We start from the raw sequence: 6,000 nt of genomic DNA, 5'->3' as shown, positions 1-6,000 counted from the left end.
ATGCTGCATTAAAAGAGACGGGTACTAAAGAAACAAAAAGTCTTTCCAACACATCACAATACCATATGGGGTTTAAAAACTGAGAGACAGGCACATCTCTCACTGATGCTTCCTCACCCAACTACCAGGGAAGCAACTTCCAGGACACTGAGCTTACCCTTTTGCAAGGTTCTCTTGAATTCTGCTACTTCCTCTGCTAAATTTAGATGAAAGCTGGATCAATCTAACCATCAGTTCCATACATAACTGATGCCACAGCTTCTCTTCACATACAATGTGGATGCCATCAATCATGCTGAAGCTAAAGGGGAGGGAACTTAGACTCTCCCTGGGTCTTCCAGTATCCACCCTCAACAGTTTGCAGCACAGGACACTGGTTGACAGCACATGCTTTCAGTTGCTTCACCTTGTTTTTATGTTGAGGCAGGAATTCTTGCTGTTCCAAGCTCTTCACTGCTAACATTAGCTTGCTGTCAATATTCATCATGTGCCCCGTATATAACCTTCTCAATGCAATCCTCCGATTATTATTCACACAGGCAAAAGAAAGAGGGAAAAAACAGGGGGAAAAAAAAGGCAGAAAAGCAACTAACAAAACACGGGAATCTGGCTGGCACCTTATTAATGCCTCCTTCAGGTAGCCCAATGCACGTCTCAATAAATCCCATCCATTCTGGAGTACAGTATTTTTCAGCCTTATTATTTCCAATATTTTGCCTGTCATTTTTGAATGATTTCTCAGGAATAAAAGCTTGTCCTTGAGAAGCAAGAAAAAGTTACTATATTTTCAGCCTGAATCACCACATAATATAAGCCCTGAAATGCTAGGAATAATGTAAACTCTCCAGTAAAATACAGTGATATAGTATACCTAGAAATACCTCAGCTTAATAGGTGTTGTGCCATTAACAGTGGATTTTATGGAAGCCAGTAGATGTAAATCTGTCAGGTAGACAAAGATTTACAGTAATATCCCCTGCGGTGGACAATTTTCATCACATTTAGGACTGTCAGGCAACCAGTGTGTTTTCTACTGTCCCTTTAGGCATGAAGGCCTCTTCGCTTTATTTAAAGGCTGGTACTTTCACCTTCATTGTGCACCGACGAAGGAGACTCTCCAATGCCATGTCCCTGTTTAGAGATGCAACCCAGAGCGCAGGTGGCTTTGCACATTGACCCTGCTCCCACCTAGAGAAGGGCCTTACTGCATGTGTTGGGTATTAGACGGGCAAGATCCAAGCCCATGGCGTATGCGTTTACAAGGTTAAAGCAACATTTGCAGGAAAGCGTGTGCATATTCCCGGGAATCAGAGTGGTTGAGGTCTCCTTTTCTCCCAGGCATCTCCCAGGACAGCAGTGAGACAAGGGGACTGAAAGCCTTTTCAAGCAGGTAAGAAATGAGTCTGGAATGTACATATCCGCACGGGCAGTGAGGATGATACGGGAAACAAGCCTTTTGGAGATGGCACCCCCCCTTTGGAATGCAAGTAGGAAAACATCTGTGCCTTACAGCCATTACCTCTGGAACAACAACAACAACAAAACCCATCAAATTTAAAACAAAAGTCTGGAAAAATATTCCATACAAATTCAGGGCTTCATGAAACAAATGTTATGAATTTAAATTAGATGTAACAGCGAAGGGAAACAAGTAAAAGACTAAGCACAGCAGTGAGAGTCAAGGCATGCAGTGATACAGGCAGAGGCTGGCTATGGAACACTGCACGCAGCCTGAGGCGTTGGCGGATGGTTTTCATTTAGCCATATATTTTACCTTTTAATGTTGGTCAAAGACTCTTCCAGGCTTCCGAGGAAGCGCTGCCGACACCAGGGCACAGGTTTGGGCAGTACTGACTGGAAAGGGTTAACAGAAACACCGGGTAAGGCAGCGGGTGCCCGGCAGCCGGCAACGAGGGGCTGCGGGGACAGCTTCTGAGGGGAGCGGCCGCGGCTGCCCCGTGCCGGCCGCGGCCGGCTCCAGCCGGATCCAACCCACCTGCCGCCCGTCCTCCCTCAGCCGTGGGGCTGGCACCTCTGCGGCGGGGCAAGGCTCCGAGGAGCTGGGAAGGGCGATGTGGTGGGGCCGTCAGGGGAGTCAATGCCTGGCTCAGCCCAACCGTGTCTAAGCTGCAGGTAACTAGCAAAAGCATTCTGAAGAGAGGAAGGGGCTTCAACCTACGTGCTCCTCCCCAGTGCCTGGGGAAAGCTGTGAAGCTGAGCCTGGAAAGAAGGGATGGAAGGGGATGTGGTTTATGTTTGTCTTTGTTTCTCACCATCTAAAACTACTTTTAACTGGCAACGAAGTAAATTTATCCTCCCCGCGTTGAGTTTGTTTTGCCTGGGATATGTTACTTCTTAAGTGATCTCCCTATATTTATTGCAACACACAAGCTTTTTTAGCACAGTTAATCCACCCCAAATTACCTGCAATAAACACAATTCCTTAAAAGTTTCGTTACAACACACAGGTCTCCAAAGTGAGGGTGGGGATGAAGCACGGAATCAGACTCTGCAAGTCGAAGAGAGTTATAAAGCAAGTATGTTTATTATGGCGCCGGGTTGCAAGGGGGATCGCTCCTCCTAACTTGCACACCCAGGGGTTAAGCGAGCAGATCTTTATCACACACGAACATGAATATTCATCAGGTTCGGAGGGATATTACAATTAGTTTAAGGACTCATTATCATAAGGCTCCTTCCTTTTGGCGTTTGCGCACTGCCCTCCCATGGTTGTGGGCAGGGGGCTTCAAGATGAAGTAAGCAGTCTTCCTCATGTGGGCATGGGTCTTCAAGATGAAGTAAGCAGTCTTCCTCATGTGGGCACGGGTCTTCAAGATGAAGTAAGCAGTCTTCCTCATGTGGGCACGGGTCTTCAAGATGAAGTAAGCAGTCTTCCTCATGTGGGCAGAGGTCTTCAAGATGAAGTAAGTAGTCTTCCTCATGTGGGCACGGGTCTTCAAGATGAAGTAAGCAGTCTTCCTCATGGTGCACATATCACCTTTGGCACAGTTGGATGCCCCAGTAATCACAAATTAGCTGAAACCAACCGTACCTGCAAGTTTCCCATAGCTGGCAAAGATTTAAAACAGTGTGAGCTTCGTACAAAGTTTATTGCAGGCAGAACAGGATATGGCAGACAAGGAGTACAAAGACAAGGAGACAAAGCACGAGTCACTGTCTCCAGACTAACTGGTAATTAGAAGGATGGTCACTCATTAGAAGGTTGGAAAGAAATAGTTCACTGTTGTTAGTAAGACTACTAAATTCTGTTATCACACCACGGGCTTACAACACAAACATTGTTCTCTGTCTTAGACCTAAGTTAAGTTAAAAGTACTTAACCCTATGTTTTCCAGGCACTTGCTTTCCTTATATCAGGGAAAAGGCACCATGTGGTTGCCTTTCGGAGAGCAATGATGAGATTCATAACTTATCATTCATTCTGTTCCTTTCTTCAGGAGCCAGACCATGCCTGCCATGCAGCCAGTCTTCATCACAGGCAGAAACAGAGGAAGGCTGGGACCCTCCCATTTTTAACTTGATTTTATGGGAAAAAGAAATGGATGAAGAAGACAAAAAGCACTATTGAGAGTTTTAATGCCTTCTGTTACTGTGCACCTTTTACCCAAGTATCCATATGAACACATAAGAATTTTGGAAGCTTTCTCAAGCATAATGAGAGACGCATTTCCTGGAATGAAGGAGAAGTTTCACAGGAATCAAATACAATAACAAATCATACTGTAGTTTTAATTATATCTCACTATTCCTGCTCTCTTGACTGTCATCAGTGCTACAAGAGCACAATTATATGAAACACCACAGGCAACCTAACTATTCGGTACTCGCAGTGCATATTCCAAAAGATGAAGACCTCTGGCAATCACTGGGAAACACAGAGTCTAACTGTGCTAATAACAGAGGTAAAATATCTTCGTACCACAACACTCCAAATGCAGGAAATCTTGAGCCAACAAACTCCTCAAAAGCGGAGCAATTACAGGCTTAAATCAAGAACTTCAAAAGCACCTGGTACCCCAAAGGAAGCCATGTACTTCCTGCAGAGAACCCCTTATCTTCTTCAATTCTAATTAATCTTTCAAGCTGCTTCATTTCCAGTTGGGAAAAAAATCCCATTCCAGCAGCAGCAAAATACCTGCATATGAGTCTTATTCACAAGACGGCATTTTCCCAGACCAGTCAGCATTGCTGCCATTCCTACAAACTCAGAGTTTTGGCACAAGAGCCCATAAATTATTCCCTAGCAACACATCCTAAATAATGCTCACTAATTACCAGTGAAACATATAGTACATTCAATTGCATCCTGTGGTACTGAAACTAATAACTATGCAATTTCCATGTTAAAACTATCCGCAAGATAAATTTGAATACATGGAAGCAGGAGTATTTAAGATAAATTAAAATACTTTGCAGTCTTACTTTCCACCGCACACTGATGTGCATTCCATTTAAAGGCTTTTTCTCTATTAAGGTTTCACCATTTAAAATCCCACTTTGACCACAACCTGTCAGGCATCTCCTCTCACCTTCACAGTGTGTTTCAGAGGTATTAAGCTAGGACTTATACAGATTGCAAGACCATAAGAGCTTGTTACAACCTTCAATCTTGCTTTCTGCACAGGATATCTGAATTTAAAGACAACAAATGATGGCAGCTCTGCCATATCCTTAGATGGGTAGCTCTAGTGGTTAATTACATTTACAATTAAAAGCCTGTTTATTTGGAATTTTCTAACTGTCTTAATTGCATTGCTGGAATCCTCTCATGCCTTTGTCCTCCAACAGGCACCCATATAATGCAGCTTCTTTTTATAGCCCCACCAATTTGCTTCCTCTTTGTTCATGGAAATAGTTTTATAAAAATGCTTACAATAGGGAGTGGAACCATCTGACACCTTCACTTCTGAAGGCGCGGTGGCTCAGGAAGCTTTAGTTCCCTTTCCCCTATTTTGCATGTTCATTTAGTTTCATGTATAGTGAGTAACAAATTAATACTTTGTCAAGCACATTCATAATTGCACGTACACACAAATCAGATTGATTCCCTAATCCTGGCTGCCTCCTATCTGTATTTAAAAACCTGTTGTAGGCAAATGGTTTGCGATTCCTGTTGCAACATGGAAGGAATTGGCAAATAAAAATGTCACCCTCCTTCTTGCTTCAGAAACACAATTCCAAATGCAGCATCAGAGGTCCTAGCCAACAACTGTGTAGCATTTACCTGAGATTTCCTAGAGTAGTGGTCTCCATTAAAAAAGGAAGACTTTTTTGTGACATGCTTACATGACAGAATTGGGGTCACTTATCCAAATCAATGAAAAAAGATACAGCTGCTCAAAACCAATCACACAAACAGGGGTATTCCATAACCATTATTCACATTCTCTGTGCATTCTTCAGCATTTTTCCTGGGATGCTGGTTTTCCACCCGAGATGGAATATTTTTGGAATGTGGGCCATTTTATTGCTAGGAGAAGAGCACAAATACATGAAGGTTAATCAGTAACTAAAAACTTTTCTTGGAGCCTTTTGAAATAAAATCACACCAGGAATAAAGCAAAGATAGGACACTTCAACTGTAAAGGAGACTGTTTCCAAGGGCTTTAGAGAAAAAAAACCCTCTGAAGATAGAATTACAGTACTACTCTTTGCATAGTGCCAAAAATCTACACTGAGTTCTGCTTTCCATAACAGCATGGCAGATCCATCCATAATTAAGGCGCAGACACAGGATTTAATCACAGTGGGATGAAATGGCAAACAGCATTTTCTGAACTATGTGTATATATTTTTTCAACTTTTTTATGTTTTTGAGAATTCAGATATAAATGAACTGATAATATGTGCACTACACGTTCTGCTTATGGTTCATCTCCACCCACATGCAATATGTTGTATGACCCTGCCTGGATTTCTGCACACCACATGGGTGTGGAATCCCCTCAGCTCTGTGTCTTTATGTGAAGAATCTGTTCT

General features: G+C 43.0%; 1 protein-coding gene across 6 annotated transcripts in view; it reads right to left on the bottom strand.

Annotated features, from left to right (window-relative positions):
• Positions 1-2,521: 2,521 nt before the first annotated feature.
• The window catches only part of NSUN3 (NOP2/Sun RNA methyltransferase 3), a 97,095-nt gene continuing 93,616 nt past the window's right edge, over positions 2,522-6,000 (bottom strand). For 3 of the 6 annotated variants that reach the window (XR_010612077.1, XR_010612078.1, XR_010612076.1), the window contains one exon: positions 2,522-3,069. The gene's annotated coding sequence lies outside the window, so the exon portion shown is untranslated. Of the gene's footprint in view, positions 5,492-6,000 lie in introns of all 6 variants that reach the window. The other 3 variants (XR_010612074.1, XR_010612073.1, XR_010612075.1) reach the window with 1 other exon arrangement.

Source organism: Lathamus discolor, chromosome 4 (genome assembly GCF_037157495.1).
Source record: "Lathamus discolor isolate bLatDis1 chromosome 4, bLatDis1.hap1, whole genome shotgun sequence".
NCBI lineage: Eukaryota > Metazoa > Chordata > Aves > Psittaciformes > Psittacidae > Lathamus > Lathamus discolor.
This window is presented reverse-complemented; position numbering and strand designations above follow the sequence as displayed.